Genomic DNA, 23,344 nt, shown 5'->3' with positions numbered 1-23,344 from the left:
ATTGTGACACTGCAGGGGCTCATGGGATCAAGGAGACAATTGTGACAGTACAGAACCTCCTAGAAACAAGGCTCCATGGTGACACCATGGGGAATCATGGAATCAAGGAGCCCATTGAGACACAGCCAGGCCGCAGGGAACCAATGGTCCATTGTTACACTGCGGATTCAAGAAGACCATGGGGACAGCACGGAACCTCATGGAACCATACGTCCATTGGGACACAGCAGCGCCTCATGGACACAAGGGGACCATTGTGGCAAAGCAGGGCCTCATGGAAGTATGGAGAGCATTGTGACATTGTGGGGAATCATGGAAGCATGGAGAGCATTGTGACACTAAGGAAACTCATGGAACCAAGGCGACCACTGGGACACAATGGAACCACATGGAACCAAGGCTCCATGATGACTTTGTAGGGCCTCATGGTGCACAGGATCCATTGTGACACAGCAGGACCTCGTGGAACCAAGGAGTCTTTGTGATACTCCAGATGCGCGTGGAACCAAGGAGCCTTTGGGATACTCCAGATGCGCATGGAAGCCAGGGTGCACTGAGACACAGCTGGACCTTGTTGGAACCAAAGACACCTGTGCAAAAAGAAGGGGAGCTCATACAACCAAGGAGTCCATTGTTACAATAGAAAACCTATGGAACCAAGGGGCCATTGTGACACAGCGGGGCCGCATGGAACCAATTGTCCATTATGACAATGCGGATCGAAGGAGACCATGGTGACACTGCGGAACCTCATGGAAGCAAGGAGCCATTGTGACCCAGTGGGGCCTCATGGAATCAAGGAGACCATTGTGACACAGGTGATGCACATGAAGCCAAGGAGCCATTGTGACACTTTGGGCTTCTTCCCTTCAGCTCTGCAGCTGGCTGTCCCAGCCCACTGCACCATGTGCCACGTGCTCTCCTCAGGGCTCTGCCTGCACACAGGCCCAGGAGAAGTTTTCCTGTTTGTAGGGAAAGAATGGAAAAGCCTGACATGGTTTCCTAAACAACAAACCCCACATGCTCAGTCCAGGCTGCCCGCAATGATGTCCCCTTTCTACAAGGGACACTGTGAGCAGGAATGATCTGTGGGAGCAGAATTCTCGCAGTCTTTCCACTGAATTCTCTGTCCCTGTCCTTTCCCTGCCTCTCTGTTGCAGATGGAAGCTGCTGATGCCATTCTCAGCTTGAAGCCCTCTTTTGATGCAAGCACATGCTCCCAGGTGTGTTCAGCAGCTGTAGCTCAGTGTTGATGCAAAGCTTTTGTGTTCCTCATGGAACCAAGGAGCCATTGTGACACTGCAGGGGCTCATGGGATGAAGGAGACAATTGTGACAGTACAGAACCTCCTAGAAACAAGGCTCCATGGTGACACCATGGGGAATCATGGAATCAAGGAGCCCATTGAGACACAGCCAGGCCGCAGGGAACCAATGGTCCATTGTTACACTGCGGATTCAAGAAGACCATGGGGACAGCACGGAACCTCATGGAACCATACGTCCATTGGGACACAGCAGGGCCTCATGGACACAAGGGGACCATTGTGGCAAAGCAGGGCCTCATGGAAGTATGGAGAGCATTGTGACAGTAAGGAAACTCATGGAACCAAGGCGACCAGCGGGACACAATGGAACCACATGGAACCAAGGCTCCATGGTGACTTTGTAGGGCCTCATGGCGCACAGGATCCATTGTGACACAGCAGGACCTCGTGGAACCAAGGAGCCTTTGTGATACTCCAGATACGCATGGAAGCCAGGGTGCACTGAGACACAGCGGGGCCTTGTTGGAAGCAAAGACACCTCTGCAAAAAGCAGGGGAGCTCCTAGAACCAAGGAGTGCATTGTTACAATAGAAAACCTATGGAACCAAGAGGCCATTGTGACACAGCGGGGCCTCATGGAACCAATTGTCCATTATGACAATGCGGATCGAAGGAGACCATGGTGACATTGCGGAATCTCATGGAAGCAAGGAGCCATTGTGACCCAGTGGGGCCTCATGGAATCAAGGAGACCATTGTGACACAGGTGATGCACATGAAGCCAAGGAGCCATTGTGACACTTTGGGCTTCTTCCCTTCAGCTCTGCAGCTGGCTGTCCCAGCCCACTGCACCATGTGCCACGTGCTCTCCTCAGGGCTCTGCCTGCACACAGGCCCAGGAGAAGTTTTCCTGTTTGTAAGGAAAGAATGGAAAAGCCTGAGCAGGTTTCCTAAACAACAAACCCCACATGCTCACTCCAGGCTGCCTGCAATGATGTCCCCTTTCTACAAGGGACACTGTGAGCAGGAATGATCTGTGGGAGCAGAATTCTCGCAGTCTTTCCACTGAATTCTCTGTCCCTGTCCTTTCCCTGCCTCTCTGTTGCAGATGGAAGCTGCTGGTGCCATTCTCAGCTTGAAGCCCTCTTTTGATGCAAGCACATGCTCCCAGGTGTGTTCCGCAGCTGTAGCTCAGTGTTGATGCAAAGCTTTTGTGTTCCTCATGGAACCAAGGAGCCATTGTGACACTGCAGGGGCTCATGGGATCAAGGAGACAATTGTGACAGTACAGAACCTCCTAGAAACAAGGCTCCATGGTGACACCATGGGGAATCATGGAATCAAGGAGCCCATTGAGACACAGCCAGGCCGCAGGGAACCAATGGTCCATTGTTACACTGCGGATTCAAGAAGACCATGGGGACAGCACGGAACCTCATGGAACCATACGTCCATTGGGACACAGCAGGGCCTCATGGACACAAGGGGACCATTGTGGCAAAGCAGGGCCTCATGGAAGTATGGAGAGCATTGTGACATTGTGGGGAATCATGGAAGCATGGAGAGCATTGTGACACTAAGGAAACTCATGGAACCGAGGCGACCACTGGGACACAATGGAACCACATGGAACCAAGGCTCCATGATGACTTTGTAGGGCCTCATGGCGCACAGGATCCATTGTGACACAGCAGGACCTCGTGGAACCAAGGAGCCTTTGTGATACTCCAGATACGCATGGAAGCCAGGGTGCACTGAGACACAGCGGGGCCTTGTTGGAAGCAAAGACACCTCTGCAAAAAGCAGGGGAGCTCCTAGAACCAAGGAGTGCATTGTTACAATAGAAAACCTATGGAACCAAGAGGCCATTGTGACACAGCGGGGCCTCATGGAACCAATTGTCCATTATGACAATGCGGATCGAAGGAGACCATGGTGACATTGCGGAATCTCATGGAAGCAAGGAGCCATTGTGACCCAGTGGGGCCTCATGGAATCAAGGAGACCATTGTGACACAGGTGATGCACATGAAGCCAAGGAGCCATTGTGACACTTTGGGCTTCTTCCCTTCAGCTCTGCAGCTGGCTGTCCCAGCCCACTGCACCATGTGCCACGTGCTCTCCTCAGGGCTCTGCCTGCACACAGGCCCAGGAGAAGTTTTCCTGTTTGTAAGGAAAGAATGGAAAAGCCTGAGCAGGTTTCCTAAACAACAAACCCCACATGCTCACTCCAGGCTGCCTGCAATGATGTCCCCTTTCTACAAGGGACACTGTGAGCAGGAATGATCTGTGGGAGCAGAATTCTCGCAGTCTTTCCACTGAATTCTCTGTCCCTGTCCTTTCCCTGCCTCTCTGTTGCAGATGGAAGCTGCTGGTGCCATTCTCAGCTTGAAGCCCTCTTTTGATGCAAGCACATGCTCCCAGGTGTGTTCCGCAGCTGTAGCTCAGTGTTGATGCAAAGCTTTTGTGTTCCTCATGGAACCAAGGAGCCATTGTGACACTGCAGGGGCTCATGGGATGAAGGAGACAATTGTGACAGTACAGAACCTCCTAGAAACAAGGCTCCATGGTGACACCATGGGGAATCATGGAATCAAGGAGCCCATTGAGACACAGCCAGGCCGCAGGGAACCAATGGTCCATTGTTACACTGCGGATTCAAGAAGACCATGGGGACAGCACGGAACCTCATGGAACCATACGTCCATTGGGACACAGCAGCGCCTCATGGACACAAGGGGACCATTGTGGCAAAGCAGGGCCTCATGGAAGTATGGAGAGCATTGTGACATTGTGGGGAATCATGGAAGCATGGAGAGCATTGTGACACTAAGGAAACTCATGGAACCGAGGCGACCACTGGGACACAATGGAACCACATGGAACCAAGGCTCCATGATGACTTTGTAGGGCCTCATGGCGCACAGGATCCATTGTGACACAGCAGGACCTCGTGGAACCAAGGAGCCTTTGGGATACTCCAGATACGCATGGAAGCCAGGGTGCACTGAGACACAGCGGGGCCTTGTTGGAACCAAAGACACCTCTGCAAAAAGCAGGGGAGCTCATACAACCAAGGAGTCCATTGTTACAATAGAAAACCTATGGAACCAAGAGGCCATTGTGACACAGCGGGGCCTCATGGAACCAATTGTCCATTATGACAATGCGGATCGAAGGAGACCATGGTGACATTGCGGAATCTCATGGAAGCAAGGAGCCATTGTGACCCAGTGGGGCCTCATGGAATCAAGGAGACCATTGTGACACAGGTGATGCACATGAAGCCAAGGAGCCATTGTGACACTTTGGGCTTCTTCCCTTCAGCTCTGCAGCTGGCTGTCCCAGCCCACTGCACCATGTGCCACGTGCTCTCCTCAGGGCTCTGCCTGCACACAGGCCCAGGAGAAGTTTTCCTGTTTGTAGGGAAAGAATGGAAAAGCCTGAGCAGGTTTCCTAAACAACAAACCCCACATGCTCAGTCCAGGCTGCCCGCAATGATGTCCCCTTTCTACAAGGGACACTGTGAGCAGGAATGATCTGTGGGAGCAGAATTCTCGCAGTCTTTCCACTGAATTCTCTGTCCCTGTCCTTTCCCTGCCTCTCTGTTGCAGATGGAAGCTGCTGGTGCCATTCTCAGCTTGAAGCCCTCTTTTGATGCAAGCAGATGCTCCCAGGTGTGTTCAGCAGCTGTAGCTCAGTGTTGATGCAAAGCTTTTGTGTTCCTCATGGAACCAAGGAGCCATTGTGACACTGCAGGGGCTCATGGGATGAAGGAGACAATTGTGACAGTACAGAACCTCCTAGAAACAAGGCTCCATGGTGACACCATGGGGAACCATGGAATCAAGGAGCCCATTGAGACACAGCCAGGCCGCAGGGAACCAATGGTCCATTGTTACACTGCGGATTCAAGAAGACCATGGGGACAGCACGGAACCTCATGGAACCATACGTCCATTGGGACACAGCAGGGCCTCATGGACACAAGGGGACCATTGTGGCAAAGCAGGGCCTCATGGAAGTATGGAGAGCATTGTGACAGTAAGGAAACTCATGGAACCAAGGCGACCAGCGGGACACAATGGAACCACATGGAACCAAGGCTCCATGATGACTTTGTAGGGCCTCATGGCGCACAGGATCCATTGTGACACAGCAGGACCTCGTGGAACCAAGGAGCCTTTGGGATACTCCAGATACGCATGGAAGCCAGGGTGCACTGAGACACAGCGGGGCCTTGTTGGAACCAAAGACACCTCTGCAAAAAGCAGGGGAGCTCCTAGAACCAAGGAGTCCTTTGTTACAATAGAAAACCTATGGAACCAAGAGGCCATTGTGACACAGCGGGGCCTCATGGAACCAATTGTCCATTATGACAATGCGGATCGAAGGAGACCATGGTGACATTGCGGAATCTCATGGAAGCAAGGAGCCATTGTGACCCAGTGGGGCCTCATGGAATCAAGGAGACCATTGTGACACAGGTGATGCACATGAAGCCAAGGAGCCATTGTGACACTTTGGGCTTCTTCCCTTCAGCTCTGCAGCTGGCTGTCCCAGCCCACTGCACCATGTGCCACGTGCTCTCCTCAGGGCTCTGCCTGCACACAGGCCCAGGAGAAGTTTTCCTGTTTGTAGGGAAAGAATGGAAAAGCCTGACATGGTTTCCTAAACAACAAACCCCACATGCTCAGTCCAAGCTGCCTGCAATGCTGTCCCCTTTCTACAAGAGACACTGTGAGCAGGAATGATCTGTGGGAGCAGAATTGTCGCAGTCTTTCCACTGAGTTCTCTGTCCCTGTCCTTTCCCTGCCTCTCTGTTGCAGATGGAAGCTGCTGGTGCCATTCTCAGCTTGAAGCCCTCTTTTGATGCAAGCATATAGTCCCAGGTGTGTTCAGCAGCTGTAGCTCAGTGTTGATGCAAAGCTTTTGTGTTCCTCATGGAACCAAGGAGCCATTGTGACACTGCAGGGGCTCATGGGATCAAGGAGACAATTGTGACAGTACAGAACCTCCTAGAAACAAGGCTCCATGGTGACACCATGGGGAATCATGGAATCAAGGAGCCCATTGAGACACAGCCAGGCCGCAGGGAACCAATGGTCCATTGTTACACTGCGGATTCAAGAAGACCATGGGGACAGCACGGAACCTCATGGAACCATACGTCCATTGGGACACAGCAGCGCCTCATGGACACAAGGGGACCATTGTGGCAAAGCAGGGCCTCATGGAAGTATGGAGAGCATTGTGACATTGTGGGGAATCATGGAAGCATGGAGAGCATTGTGACACTAAGGAAACTCATGGAACCAAGGCGACCACTGGGACACAATGGAACCACATGGAACCAAGGCTCCATGATGACTTTGTAGGGCCTCATGGTGCACAGGATCCATTGTGACACAGCAGGACCTCGTGGAACCAAGGAGTCTTTGTGATACTCCAGATGCGCGTGGAACCAAGGAGCCTTTGGGATACTCCAGATGCGCATGGAAGCCAGGGTGCACTGAGACACAGCTGGACCTTGTTGGAACCAAAGACACCTGTGCAAAAAGAAGGGGAGCTCATACAACCAAGGAGTCCATTGTTACAATAGAAAACCTATGGAACCAAGGGGCCATTGTGACACAGCGGGGCCGCATGGAACCAATTGTCCATTATGACAATGCGGATCGAAGGAGACCATGGTGACACTGCGGAACCTCATGGAAGCAAGGAGCCATTGTGACCCAGTGGGGCCTCATGGAATCAAGGAGACCATTGTGACACAGGTGATGCACATGAAGCCAAGGAGCCATTGTGACACTTTGGGCTTCTTCCCTTCAGCTCTGCAGCTGGCTGTCCCAGCCCACTGCACCATGTGCCACGTGCTCTCCTCAGGGCTCTGCCTGCACACAGGCCCAGGAGAAGTTTTCCTGTTTGTAGGGAAAGAATGGAAAAGCCTGACATGGTTTCCTAAACAACAAACCCCACATGCTCAGTCCAGGCTGCCCGCAATGATGTCCCCTTTCTACAAGGGACACTGTGAGCAGGAATGATCTGTGGGAGCAGAATTCTCGCAGTCTTTCCACTGAATTCTCTGTCCCTGTCCTTTCCCTGCCTCTCTGTTGCAGATGGAAGCTGCTGATGCCATTCTCAGCTTGAAGCCCTCTTTTGATGCAAGCACATGCTCCCAGGTGTGTTCAGCAGCTGTAGCTCAGTGTTGATGCAAAGCTTTTGTGTTCCTCATGGAACCAAGGAGCCATTGTGACACTGCAGGGGCTCATGGGATGAAGGAGACAATTGTGACAGTACAGAACCTCCTAGAAACAAGGCTCCATGGTGACACCATGGGGAATCATGGAATCAAGGAGCCCATTGAGACACAGCCAGGCCGCAGGGAACCAATGGTCCATTGTTACACTGCGGATTCAAGAAGACCATGGGGACAGCACGGAACCTCATGGAACCATACGTCCATTGGGACACAGCAGGGCCTCATGGACACAAGGGGACCATTGTGGCAAAGCAGGGCCTCATGGAAGTATGGAGAGCATTGTGACAGTAAGGAAACTCATGGAACCAAGGCGACCAGCGGGACACAATGGAACCACATGGAACCAAGGCTCCATGGTGACTTTGTAGGGCCTCATGGCGCACAGGATCCATTGTGACACAGCAGGACCTCGTGGAACCAAGGAGCCTTTGTGATACTCCAGATACGCATGGAAGCCAGGGTGCACTGAGACACAGCGGGGCCTTGTTGGAAGCAAAGACACCTCTGCAAAAAGCAGGGGAGCTCCTAGAACCAAGGAGTGCATTGTTACAATAGAAAACCTATGGAACCAAGAGGCCATTGTGACACAGCGGGGCCTCATGGAACCAATTGTCCATTATGACAATGCGGATCGAAGGAGACCATGGTGACATTGCGGAATCTCATGGAAGCAAGGAGCCATTGTGACCCAGTGGGGCCTCATGGAATCAAGGAGACCATTGTGACACAGGTGATGCACATGAAGCCAAGGAGCCATTGTGACACTTTGGGCTTCTTCCCTTCAGCTCTGCAGCTGGCTGTCCCAGCCCACTGCACCATGTGCCACGTGCTCTCCTCAGGGCTCTGCCTGCACACAGGCCCAGGAGAAGTTTTCCTGTTTGTAAGGAAAGAATGGAAAAGCCTGAGCAGGTTTCCTAAACAACAAACCCCACATGCTCACTCCAGGCTGCCTGCAATGATGTCCCCTTTCTACAAGGGACACTGTGAGCAGGAATGATCTGTGGGAGCAGAATTCTCGCAGTCTTTCCACTGAATTCTCTGTCCCTGTCCTTTCCCTGCCTCTCTGTTGCAGATGGAAGCTGCTGGTGCCATTCTCAGCTTGAAGCCCTCTTTTGATGCAAGCACATGCTCCCAGGTGTGTTCCGCAGCTGTAGCTCAGTGTTGATGCAAAGCTTTTGTGTTCCTCATGGAACCAAGGAGCCATTGTGACACTGCAGGGGCTCATGGGATGAAGGAGACAATTGTGACAGTACAGAACCTCCTAGAAACAAGGCTCCATGGTGACACCATGGGGAATCATGGAATCAAGGAGCCCATTGAGACACAGCCAGGCCGCAGGGAACCAATGGTCCATTGTTACACTGCGGATTCAAGAAGACCATGGGGACAGCACGGAACCTCATGGAACCATACGTCCATTGGGACACAGCAGGGCCTCATGGACACAAGGGGACCATTGTGGCAAAGCAGGGCCTCATGGAAGTATGGAGAGCATTGTGACATTGTGGGGAATCATGGAAGCATGGAGAGCATTGTGACACTAAGGAAACTCATGGAACCGAGGCGACCACTGGGACACAATGGAACCACATGGAACCAAGGCTCCATGATGACTTTGTAGGGCCTCATGGCGCACAGGATCCATTGTGACACAGCAGGACCTCGTGGAACCAAGGAGCCTTTGTGATACTCCAGATACGCATGGAAGCCAGGGTGCACTGAGACACAGCGGGGCCTTGTTGGAAGCAAAGACACCTCTGCAAAAAGCAGGGGAGCTCCTAGAACCAAGGAGTGCATTGTTACAATAGAAAACCTATGGAACCAAGAGGCCATTGTGACACAGCGGGGCCTCATGGAACCAATTGTCCATTATGACAATGCGGATCGAAGGAGACCATGGTGACATTGCGGAATCTCATGGAAGCAAGGAGCCATTGTGACCCAGTGGGGCCTCATGGAATCAAGGAGACCATTGTGACACAGGTGATGCACATGAAGCCAAGGAGCCATTGTGACACTTTGGGCTTCTTCCCTTCAGCTCTGCAGCTGGCTGTCCCAGCCCACTGCACCATGTGCCACGTGCTCTCCTCAGGGCTCTGCCTGCACACAGGCCCAGGAGAAGTTTTCCTGTTTGTAAGGAAAGAATGGAAAAGCCTGAGCAGGTTTCCTAAACAACAAACCCCACATGCTCACTCCAGGCTGCCTGCAATGATGTCCCCTTTCTACAAGGGACACTGTGAGCAGGAATGATCTGTGGGAGCAGAATTCTCGCAGTCTTTCCACTGAATTCTCTGTCCCTGTCCTTTCCCTGCCTCTCTGTTGCAGATGGAAGCTGCTGGTGCCATTCTCAGCTTGAAGCCCTCTTTTGATGCAAGCACATGCTCCCAGGTGTGTTCCGCAGCTGTAGCTCAGTGTTGATGCAAAGCTTTTGTGTTCCTCATGGAACCAAGGAGCCATTGTGACACTGCAGGGGCTCATGGGATGAAGGAGACAATTGTGACAGTACAGAACCTCCTAGAAACAAGGCTCCATGGTGACACCATGGGGAATCATGGAATCAAGGAGCCCATTGAGACACAGCCAGGCCGCAGGGAACCAATGGTCCATTGTTACACTGCGGATTCAAGAAGACCATGGGGACAGCACGGAACCTCATGGAACCATACGTCCATTGGGACACAGCAGCGCCTCATGGACACAAGGGGACCATTGTGGCAAAGCAGGGCCTCATGGAAGTATGGAGAGCATTGTGACATTGTGGGGAATCATGGAAGCATGGAGAGCATTGTGACACTAAGGAAACTCATGGAACCGAGGCGACCACTGGGACACAATGGAACCACATGGAACCAAGGCTCCATGATGACTTTGTAGGGCCTCATGGCGCACAGGATCCATTGTGACACAGCAGGACCTCGTGGAACCAAGGAGCCTTTGGGATACTCCAGATACGCATGGAAGCCAGGGTGCACTGAGACACAGCGGGGCCTTGTTGGAACCAAAGACACCTCTGCAAAAAGCAGGGGAGCTCATACAACCAAGGAGTCCATTGTTACAATAGAAAACCTATGGAACCAAGAGGCCATTGTGACACAGCGGGGCCTCATGGAACCAATTGTCCATTATGACAATGCGGATCGAAGGAGACCATGGTGACATTGCGGAATCTCATGGAAGCAAGGAGCCATTGTGACCCAGTGGGGCCTCATGGAATCAAGGAGACCATTGTGACACAGGTGATGCACATGAAGCCAAGGAGCCATTGTGACACTTTGGGCTTCTTCCCTTCAGCTCTGCAGCTGGCTGTCCCAGCCCACTGCACCATGTGCCACGTGCTCTCCTCAGGGCTCTGCCTGCACACAGGCCCAGGAGAAGTTTTCCTGTTTGTAAGGAAAGAATGGAAAAGCCTGAGCAGGTTTCCTAAACAACAAACCCCACATGCTCACTCCAGGCTGCCTGCAATGATGTCCCCTTTCTACAAGGGACACTGTGAGCAGGAATGATCTGTGGGAGCAGAATTGTCGCAGTCTTTCCACTGAATTCTCTGTCCCTGTCCTTTCCCTGCCTCTCTGTTGCAGATGGAAGCTGCTGGTGCCATTCTCAGCTTGAAGCCCTCTTTTGATGCAAGCACATGCTCCCAGGTGTGTTCTGCAGCTGTAGCTCAGTGTTGATGCAAAGCTTTTGTGTTCCTCATGGAACCAAGGAGCCATTGTGACACTGCAGGGGCTCATGGGATCAAGGAGACAATTGTGACAGTACAGAACCTCCTAGAAACAAGGCTCCATGGTGACACCATGGGGAATCATGGAATCAAGGAGCCCATTGAGACACAGCCAGGCCGCAGGGAACCAATGGTCCATTGTTACACTGCGGATTCAAGAAGACCATGGGGACACCACGGAACCTCATGGAACCATACGTCCATTGGGACACAGCAGGGCCTCATGGACACAAGGGGACCATTGTGGCAAAGCAGGGCCTCATGGAAGTATGGAGAGCATTGTGACATTGTGGGGAATCATGGAAGCATGGAGAGCATTGTGACACTAAGGAAACTCATGGAACCGAGGCGACCACTGGGACACAATGGAACCACATGGAACCAAGGCTCCATGATGACTTTGTAGGGCCTCATGGCGCACAGGATCCATTGTGACACAGCAGGACCTCGTGGAACCAAGGAGCCTTTGGGATACTCCAGATACGCATGGAAGCCAGGGTGCACTGAGACACAGCGGGGCCTTGTTGGAACCAAAGACACCTCTGCAAAAAGCAGGGGAGCTCCTAGAACCAAGGAGTCCATTGTTACAATAGAAAACCTATGGAACCAAGAGGCCATTGTGACACAGCGGGGCCTCATGGAACCAATTGTCCATTATGACAATGCGGATCGAAGGAGACCATGGTGACATTGCGGAATCTCATGGAAGCAAGGAGCCATTGTGACCCAGTGGGGCCTCATGGAATCAAGGAGACCATTGTGACACAGGTGATGCACATGAAGCCAAGGAGCCATTGTGACACTTTGGGCTTCTTCCCTTCAGCTCTGCAGCTGGCTGTCCCAGCCCACTGCACCATGTGCCACGTGCTCTCCTCAGGGCTCTGCCTGCACACAGGCCCAGGAGAAGTTTTCCTGTTTGTAAGGAAAGAATGGAAAAGCCTGACATGGTTTCCTAAACAACAAACCCCACATGCTCACTCCAGGCTGCCTGCAATGATGTCCCCTTTCTACAAGGGACACTGTGAGCAGGAATGATCTGTGGGAGCAGAATTCTCGCAGTCTTTCCACTGAATTCTCTGTCCCTGTCCTTTCCCTGCCTCTCTGTTGCAGATGGAAGCTGCTGGTGCCATTCTCAGCTTGAAGCCCTCTTTTGATGCAAGCACATGCTCCCAGGTGTGTTCCGCAGCTGTAGCTCAGTGTTGATGCAAAGCTTTTGTGTTCCTCATGGAACCAAGGAGCCATTGTGACACTGCAGGGGCTCATGGGATGAAGGAGACAATTGTGACAGTACAGAACCTCCTAGAAACAAGGCTCCATGGTGACACCATGGGGAATCATGGAATCAAGGAGCCCATTGAGACACAGCCAGGCCGCAGGGAACCAATGGTCCATTGTTACACTGCGGATTCAAGAAGACCATGGGGACAGCACGGAACCTCATGGAACCATACGTCCATTGGGACACAGCAGGGCCTCATGGACACAAGGGGACCATTGTGGCAAAGCAGGGCCTCATGGAAGTATGGAGAGCATTGTGACATTGTGGGGAATCATGGAAGCATGGAGAGCATTGTGACACTAAGGAAACTCATGGAACCGAGGCGACCACTGGGACACAATGGAACCACATGGAACCAAGGCTCCATGATGACTTTGTAGGGCCTCATGGCGCACAGGATCCATTGTGACACAGCAGGACCTCGTGGAACCAAGGAGCCTTTGTGATACTCCAGATGCGCATGGAAGCCAGGGTGCACTGAGACACAGCGGGGCCTTGTTGGAACCAAAGACACCTCTGCAAAAAGCAGGGGAGCTCCTAGAACCAAGGAGTGCATTGTTACAATAGAAAACCTATGGAACCAAGGGGCCATTGTGACACAGCGGGGCCTCATGGAACCAATTGTCCATTATGACAATGCGGATCGAAGGAGACCATGGTGACATTGCGGAATCTCATGGAAGCAAGGAGCCATTGTGACCCAGTGGGGCCTCATGGAATCAAGGAGACCATTGTGACACAGGTGATGCACATGAAGCCAAGGAGCCATTGTGACACTTTGGGCTTCTTCCCTTCAGCTCTGCAGCTGGCTGTCCCAGCCCACTGCACCATGTGCCACGTGCTCTCCTCAGGGCTCTGCCTGCACACAGGCCCAGGAGAAGTTTTCCTGTTTGTAAGGAAAGAATGGAAAAGCCTGACATGGTTTCCTAAACAACAAACCCCACATGCTCAGTCCAGGCTGCCCGCAATGATGTCCCCTTTCTACAAGGGACACTGTGAGCAGGAATGATCTGTGGGAGCAGAATTCTCGCAGTCTTTCCACTGAATTCTCTGTCCCTGTCCTTTCCCTGCCTCTCTGTTGCAGATGGAAGCTGCTGGTGCCATTCTCAGCTTGAAGCCCTCTTTTGATGCAAGCACATGCTCCCAGGTGTGTTCCGCAGCTGTAGCTCAGTGTTGATGCAAAGCTTTTGTGTTCCTCATGGAACCAAGGAGCCATTGTGACACTGCAGGGGCTCATGGGATCAAGGAGACAATTGTGACAGTACAGAACCTCCTAGAAACAAGGCTCCATGGTGACACCATGGGGAATCATGGAATCAAGGAGCCCATTGAGACACAGCCAGGCCGCAGGGAACCAATGGTCCATTGTTACACTGCGGATTCAAGAAGACCATGGGGACAGCACGGAACCTCATGGAACCATACGTCCATTGGGACACAGCAGCGCCTCATGGACACAAGGGGACCATTGTGGCAAAGCAGGGCCTCATGGAAGTATGGAGAGCATTGTGACATTGTGGGGAATCATGGAAGCATGGAGAGCATTGTGACACTAAGGAACCACATGGAACCGAGGCGACCACTGGGACACAATGGAACCACATGGAACCAAGGCTCCATGATGACTTTGTAGGGCCTCATGGCGCACAGGATCCATTGTGACACAGCAGGACCTCGTGGAACCAAGGAGCCTTTGTGATACTCCAGATACGCATGGAAGCCAGGGTGCACTGAGACACAGCGGGGCCTTGTTGGAACCAAAGACACCTCTGCAAAAAGCAGGGGAGCTCCTAGAACCAAGGAGTGCATTGTTACAATAGAAAACCTATGGAACCAAGAGGCCATTGTGACACAGCGGGGCCTCATGGAACCAATTGTCCATTATGACAATGCGGATCGAAGGAGACCATGGTGACATTGCGGAATCTCATGGAAGCAAGGAGCCATTGTGACCCAGTGGGGCCTCATGGAATCAAGGAGACCATTGTGACACAGGTGATGCACATGAAGCCAAGGAGCCATTGTGACACTTTGGGCTTCTTCCCTTCAGCTCTGCAGCTGGCTGTCCCAGCCCACTGCACCATGTGCCACGTGCTCTCCTCAGGGCTCTGCCTGCACACAGGCCCAGGAGAAGTTTTCCTGTTTGTAGGGAAAGAATGGAAAAGCCTGACATGGTTTCCTAAACAACAAACCCCACATGCTCAGTCCAAGCTGCCTGCAATGCTGTCCCCTTTCTACAAGAGACACTGTGAGCAGGAATGATCTGTGGGAGCAGAATTCTCGCAGTCTTTCCACTGAATTCTCTGTCCCTGTCCTTTCCCTGCCTCTCTGTTGCAGATGGAAGCTGCTGGTGCCATTCTCAGCTTGAAGCCCTCTTTTGATGCAAGCACATGCTCCCAGGTGTGTTCAGCAGCTGTAGCTCAGTGTTGATGCAAAGCTTTTGTGTTCCTCATGGAACCAAGGAGCCATTGTGACACTGCAGGGGCTCATGGGATCAAGGAGACAATTGTGACAGTACAGAACCTCCTAGAAACAAGGCTCCATGGTGACACCATGGGGAATCATGGAATCAAGGAGCCCATTGTGTCACAGCCAGGCCGCAGGGAACCAATGGTCCATTGTTACACTGCGGATTCAAGAAGACCATGGGGACAGCACGGAATCTCATGGAACCATACGTCCATTGGGACACAGCAGGGCCTCATGGACACAAGGGGACCATTGTGGCAAACAGGGCCTCATGGAAGTATGGAGAGCATTGTGACATTGTGGGGAATCATGGAAGCATGGAGAGCATTGTGACACTAAGGAAACTCATGGAACCAAGGCGACCACTGGGACACAATGGAACCACATGGAACCAAGGTCCATGATGACTTTGTAGGGCCTCATGGTGCACAGGATCCATTGTGACACAGCAGGACCTCGTGGAACCAAGGAGTCTTTGTGATACTCCAGATGCGCGTGGAACCAAGGAGCCTTTGGGATACTCCAGATGCGCATGGAAGCCAGGGTGCACTGAGACACAGCTGGACCATGTTGGAACCAAAGACACCTGTGCAAAAAGCAGGGGAGCTCATACAACCAAGGAGTCCATTGTTACAATAGAAAACCTATGGAACCAAGGGGCCATTGTGACACAGCGGGGCCGCATGGAACCAATTGTCCATTATGACAATGCGGATCGAAGGAGACCATGGTGACACTGCGGAACCTCATGGAAGCAAGGAGCCATTGTGACCCAGTGGGGCCTCATGGAATCAAGGAGACCATTGTGACACAGGTGATGCACATGAAGCCAAGGAGCCATTGTGACACTTTGGGCTTCTTCCCTTCAGCTCTGCAGCTGGCTGTCCCAGCCCACTGCACCATGTGCCACGTGCTCTCCTCAGGGCTCTGCCTGCACACAGGCCCAGGAGAAGTTTTCCTGTTTGTAGGGAAAGAATGGAAAAGCCTGAGCAGGTTTCCTAAACAACAAACCCCACATGCTCAGTCCAGGCTGCCCGCAATGATGTCCCCTTTCTACAAGGGACACTGTGAGCAGGAATGATCTGTGGGAGCAGAATTCTCGCAGTCTTTCCACTGAATTCTCTGTCCCTGTCCTTTCCCTGCCTCTCTGTTGCAGATGGAAGCTGCTGGTGCCATTCTCAGCTTGAAGCCCTCTTTTGATGCAAGCAGATGCTCCCAGGTGTGTTCAGCAGCTGTAGCTCAGTGTTGATGCAAAGCTTTTGTGTTCCTCATGGAACCAAGGAGCCATTGTGACACTGCAGGGGCTCATGGGATGAAGGAGACAATTGTGACAGTACAGAACCTCCTAGAAACAAGGCTCCATAGTGACACCATGGGGAACCATGGAATCAAGGAGCCCATTGAGACACAGCCAGGCCGCAGGGAACCAATGGTCCATTGTTACACTGCGGATTCAAGAAGACCATGGGGACAGCACGGAACCTCATGGAACCATACGTCCATTGGGACACAGCAGGGCCTCATGGACACAAGGGGACCATTGTGGCAAAGCAGGGCCTCATGGAAGTATGGAGAGCATTGTGACAGTAAGGAAACTCATGGAACCAAGGCGACCAGCGGGACACAATGGAACCACATGGAACCAAGGCTCCATGATGACTTTGTAGGGCCTCATGGCGCACAGGATCCATTGTGACACAGCAGGACCTCGTGGAACCAAGGAGCCTTTGGGATACTCCAGATACGCATGGAAGCCAGGGTGCACTGAGACACAGCGGGGCCTTGTTGGAAGCAAAGACACCTCTGCAAAAAGCAGGGGAGCTCCTAGAACCAAGGAGTCCTTTGTTACAATAGAAAACCTATGGAACCAAGAGGCCATTGTGACACAGCGGGGCCTCATGGAACCAATTGTCCATTATGACAATGCGGATCGAAGGAGACCATGGTGACATTGCGGAATCTCATGGAAGCAAGGAGCCATTGTGACCCAGTGGGGCCTCATGGAATCAAGGAGACCATTGTGACACAGGTGATGCACATGAAGCCAAGGAGCCATTGTGACACTTTGGGCTTCTTCCCTTCAGCTCTGCAGCTGGCTGTCCCAGCCCACTGCACCATGTGCCACGTGCTCTCCTCAGGGCTCTGCCTGCACACAGGCCCAGGAGAAGTTTTCCTGTTTGTAGGGAAAGAATGGAAAAGCCTGACATGGTTTCCTAAACAACAAACCCCACATGCTCAGTCCAAGCTGCCTGCAATGCTGTCCCCTTTCTACAAGAGACACTGTGAGCAGGAATGATCTGTGGGAGCAGAATTGTCGCAGTCTTTCCACTGAGTTCTCTGTCCCTGTCCTTTCCCTGGCTCTCTGTTGCAGATGGAAGCTGCTGGTGCCATTCTCAGCTTGAAGCCCTCTTTTGATGCAAGCATATAGTCCCAGGTGTGTTCAGCAGCTGTAGCTCAGTGTTGATGCAAAGCTTTTGTGTTCCTCATGGAACCAAGGAGCCATTGTGACACTGCAGGGGCTCATGGGATCAAGGAGACAATTGTGACAGTACAGAACCTCCTAGAAACAAGGCTCCATGGTGACACCATGGGGAATCATGGAATCAAGGAGCCCATTGAGACACAGCCAGGCCGCAGGGAACCAATGGTCCATTGTTACACTGCGGATTCAAGAAGACCATGGGGACACCACGGAACCTCATGGAACCATACGTCCATTGGGACACAGCAGCGCCTCATGGACACAAGGGGACCATTGTGGCAAAGCAGGGCCTCATGGAAGTATGGAGAGCATTGTGACATTGTGGGGAATCATGGAAGCATGGAGAGCATTGTGACACTAAGGAAACTCATGGAACCGAGGCGACCACTGGGACACAATGGAACCACATGGAACCAAGGCTCCATGATGACTTTGTAGGGCCTCATGGTGCACAGGATCCATTGTGACACAGCAGGACCTCGTGGAACCAAGGAGTCTTTGTGATACTCCAGATGCGCGTGGAACCAAGGAGCCTTTGGGATACTCCAGATGCGCATGGAAGCCAGGGTGCACTGAGACACAGCTGGACCTTGTTGGAACCAAAGACACCTGTGCAAAAAGAAGGGGAGCTCATACAACCAAGGAGTCCATTGTTACAATAGAAAACCTATGGAACCAAGGGGCCATTGTGACACAGCGGGGCCGCATGGAACCAATTGTCCATTATGACAATGCGGATCGAAGGAGACCATGGTGACACTGCGGAACCTCATGGAAGCAAGGAGCCATTGTGACCCAGTGGGGCCTCATGGAATCAAGGAGACCATTGTGACACAGGTGATGCACATGAAGCCAAGGAGCCATTGTGACACTTTGGGCTTCTTCCCTTCAGCTCTGCAGCTGGCTGTCCCAGCCCACTGCACCATGTGCCACGTGCTCTCCTCAGGGCTCTGCCTGCACACAGGCCCAGGAGAAGTTTTCCTGTTTGTAGGGAAAGAATGGAAAAGCCTGACATGGTTTCCTAAACAACAAACCCCACATGCTCAGTCCAGGCTGCCCGCAATGATGTCCCCTTTCTACAAGGGACACTGTGAGCAGGAATGATCTGTGGGAGCAGAATTCTCGCAGTCTTTCCACTGAATTCTCTGTCCCTGTCCTTTCCCTGCCTCTCTGTTGCAGATGGAAGCTGCTGATGCCATTCTCAGCTTGAAGCCCTCTTTTGATGCAAGCACATGCTCCCAGGTGTGTTCAGCAGCTGTAGCTCAGTGTTGATGCAAAGCTTTTGTGTTCCTCATGGAACCAAGGAGCCATTGTGACACTGCAGGGGCTCATGGGATCAAGGAGACAATTGTGACAGTACAGAACCTCCTAGAAACAAGGCTCCATGGTGACACCATGGGGAATCATGGAATCAAGGAGCCCATTGAGACACAGCCAGGCCGCAGGGAACCAATGGTCCATTGTTACACTGCGGATTCAAGAAGACCATGGGGACACCACGGAACCTCATGGAACCATACGTCCATTGGGACACAGCAGGGCCTCATGGACACAAGGGGACCATTGTGGCAAAGCAGGGCCTCATGGAAGTATGGAGAGCATTGTGACAGTAAGGAAACTCATGGAACCAAGGCGACCAGCGGGACACAATGGAACCACATGGAACCAAGGCTCCATGGTGACTTTGTAGGGCCTCATGGCGCACAGGATCCATTGTGACACAGCAGGACCTCGTGGAACCAAGGAGCCTTTGTGATACTCCAGATACGCATGGAAGCCAGGGTGCACTGAGACACAGCGGGGCCTTGTTGGAACCAAAGACACCTCTGCAAAAAGCAGGGGAGCTCCTAGAACCAAGGAGTGCATTGTTACAATAGAAAACCTATGGAACCAAGAGGCCATTGTGACACAGCGGGGCCTCATGGAACCAATTGTCCATTATGACAATGCGGATCGAAGGAGACCATGGTGACATTGCGGAATCTCATGGAAGCAAGGAGCCATTGTGACCCAGTGGGGCCTCATGGAATCAAGGAGACCATTGTGACACAGGTGATGCACATGAAGCCAAGGAGCCATTGTGACACTTTGGGCTTCTTCCCTTCAGCTCTGCAGCTGGCTGTCCCAGCCCACTGCACCATGTGCCACGTGCTCTCCTCAGGGCTCTGCCTGCACACAGGCCCAGGAGAAGTTTTCCTGTTTGTAAGGAAAGAATGGAAAAGCCTGAGCAGGTTTCCTAAACAACAAACCCCACATGCTCACTCCAGGCTGCCTGCAATGATGTCCCCTTTCTACAAGGGACACTGTGAGCAGGAATGATCTGTGGGAGCAGAATTCTCGCAGTCTTTCCACTGAATTCTCTGTCCCTGTCCTTTCCCTGCCTCTCTGTTGCAGATGGAAGCTGCTGGTGCCATTCTCAGCTTGAAGCCCTCTTTTGATGCAAGCACATGCTCCCAGGTGTGTTCCGCAGCTGTAGCTCAGTGTTGATGCAAAGCTTTTGTGTTCCTCATGGAACCAAGGAGCCATTGTGACACTGCAGGGGCTCATGGGATCAAGGAGACAATTGTGACAGTACAGAACCTCCTAGAAACAAGGCTCCATGGTGACACCATGGGGAATCATGGAATCAAGGAGCCCATTGAGACACAGCCAGGCCGCAGGGAACCAATGGTCCATTGTTACACTGCGGATTCAAGAAGACCATGGGGACAGCACGGAACCTCATGGAACCATACGTCCATTGGGACACAGCAGGGCCTCATGGACACAAGGGGACCATTGTGGCAAAGCAGGGCCTCATGGAAGTATGGAGAGCATTGTGACATTGTGGGGAATCATGGAAGCATGGAGAGCATTGTGACACTAAGGAAACTCATGGAACCGAGGCGACCACTGGGACACAATGGAACCACATGGAACCAAGGCTCCATGATGACTTTGTAGGGCCTCATGGCGCACAGGATCCATTGTGACACAGCAGGACCTCGTGGAACCAAGGAGCCTTTGGGATACTCCAGATACGCATGGAAGCCAGGGTGCACTGAGACACAGCGGGGCCTTGTTGGAACCAAAGACACCTCTGCAAAAAGCAGGGGAGCTCATACAACCAAGGAGTGCATTGTTACAATAGAAAACCTATGGAACCAAGAGGCCATTGTGACACAGCGGGGCCTCATGGAACCAATTGTCCATTATGACAATGCGGATCGAAGGAGACCATGGTGACATTGCGGAATCTCATGGAAGCAAGGAGCCATTGTGACCCAGTGGGGCCTCATGGAATCAAGGAGACCATTGTGACACAGGTGATGCACATGAAGCCAAGGAGCCATTGTGACACTTTGGGCTTCTTCCCTTCAGCTCTGCAGCTGGCTGTCCCAGCCCACTGCACCATGTGCCACGTGCTCTCCTCAGGGCTCTGCCTGCACACAGGCCCAGGAGAAGTTTTCCTGTTTGTAAGGAAAGAATGGAAAAGCCTGAGCAGGTTTCCTAAACAACAAACCCCACATGCTCACTCCAGGCTGCCTGCAATGATGTCCCCTTTCTACAAGGGACACTGTGAGCAGGAATGATCTGTGGGAGCAGAATTGTCGCAGTCTTTCCACTGAATTCTCTGTCCCTGTCCTTTCCCTGCCTCTCTGTTGCAGATGGAAGCTGCTGGTGCCATTCTCAGCTTGAAGCCCTCTTTTGATGCAAGCACATGCTCCCAGGTGTGTTCCGCAGCTGTAGCTCAGTGTTGATGCAAAGCTTTTGTGTTCCTCATGGAACCAAGGAGCCATTGTGACACTGCAGGGGCTCATGGGATCAAGGAGACAATTGTGACAGTACAGAACCTCCTAGAAACAAGGCTCCATGGTGACACCATGGGGAATCATGGAATCAAGGAGCCCATTGAGACACAGCCAGGCCGCAGGGAACCAATGGTCCATTGTTACACTGCGGATTCAAGAAGACCATGGGGACACCACGGAACCTCATGGAACCATACGTCCATTGGGACACAGCAGCGCCTCATGGACACAAGGGGACCATTGTGGCAAAGCAGGGCCTCATGGAAGTATGGAGAGCATTGTGACATTGGGGGGAATCATGGAAGCATGGAGAGCATTGTGACACTAAGGAAACTCATGGAACCGAGGCGACCACTGGGACACAATGGAACCACATGGAACCAAGGCTCCATGATGACTTTGTAGGGCCTCATGGCGCACAGGATCCATTGTGACACAGCAGGACCTCGTGGAACCAAGGAGCCTTTGGGATACTCCAGATACGCATGGAAGCCAGGGTGCACTGAGACACAGCGGGGCCTTGTTGGAAGCAAAGACACCTCTGCAAAAAGCAGGGGAGCTCCTAGAACCAAGGAGTCCATTGTTACAATAGAAAACCTATGGAACCAAGAGGCCATTGTGACACAGCGGGGCCTCATGGAACCAATTGTCCATTATGACAATGCGGATCGAAGGAGACCATGGTGACATTGCGGAATCTCATGGAAGCAAGGAGCCATTGTGACCCAGTGGGGCCTCATGGAATCAAGGAGACCATTGTGACACAGGTGATGCACATGAAGCCAAGGAGCCATTGTGACACTTTGGGCTTCTTCCCTTCAGCTCTGCAGCTGGCTGTCCCAGCCCACTGCACCATGTGCCACGTGCTCTCCTCAGGGCTCTGCCTGCACACAGGCCCAGGAGAAGTTTTCCTGTTTCTAAGGAAAGAATGGAAAAGCCTGAGCAGGTTTCCTAAACAACAAACCCCACATGCTCACTCCAGGCTGCCTGCAATGATGTCCCCTTTCTACAAGGGACACTGTGAGCAGGAATGATCTGTGGGAGCAGAATTCTCGCAGTCTTTCCACTGAATTCTCTGTCCCTGTCCTTTCCCTGCCTCTCTGTTGCAGATGGAAGCTGCTGGTGCCATTCTCAGCTTGAAGCCCTCTTTTGATGCAAGCACATGCTCCCAGGTGTGTTCCGCAGCTGTAGCTCAGTGTTGATGCAAAGCTTTTGTGTTCCTCATGGAACCAAGGAGCCATTGTGACACTGCAGGGGCTCATGGGATGAAGGAGACAATTGTGACAGTACAGAACCTCCTAGAAACAAGGCTCCATGGTGACACCATGGGGAATCATGGAATCAAGGAGCCCATTGAGACACAGCCAGGCCGCAGGGAACCAATGGTCCATTGTTACACTGCGGATTCAAGAAGACCATGGGGACACCACGGAACCTCATGGAACCATACGTCCATTGGGACACAGCAGGGCCTCATGGACACAAGGGGACCATTGTGGCAAAGCAGGGCCTCATGGAAGTATGGAGAGCATTGTGACATTGTGGGGAATCATGGAAGCATGGAGAGCATTGTGACACTAAGGAAACTCATGGAACCGAGGCGACCACTGGGACACAATGGAACCACATGGAACCAAGGCTCCATGATGACTTTGTAGGGCCTCATGGCGCACAGGATCCATTGTGACACAGCAGGACCTCGTGGAACCAAGGAGCCTTTGTGATACTCCAGATGCGCATGGAAGCCAGGGTGCACTGAGACACAGCGGGGCCTTGTTGGAAGCAAAGACACCTCTGCAAAAAGCAGGGGAGCTCCTAGAACCAAGGAGTGCATTGTTACAATAGAAAACCTATGGAACCAAGGGGCCATTGTGACACAGCGGGGCCTCATGGAACCAATTGTCCATTATGACAATGCGGATCGAAGGAGACCATGGTGACATTGCGGAATCTCATGGAAGCAAGGAGCCATTGTGACCCAGTGGGGCCTCATGGAATCAAGGAGACCATTGTGACACAGGTGATGCACATGAAGCCAAGGAGCCATTGTGACACTTTGGGCTTCTTCCCTTC

Source organism: Coloeus monedula (assembly GCF_965178545.1).
Source record: "Coloeus monedula genome assembly, chromosome: 35".
NCBI lineage: Eukaryota > Metazoa > Chordata > Aves > Passeriformes > Corvidae > Coloeus > Coloeus monedula.
The sequence above is the reverse complement of the archived record's forward strand: the minus strand, read 5'-3'. Positions refer to the sequence as shown.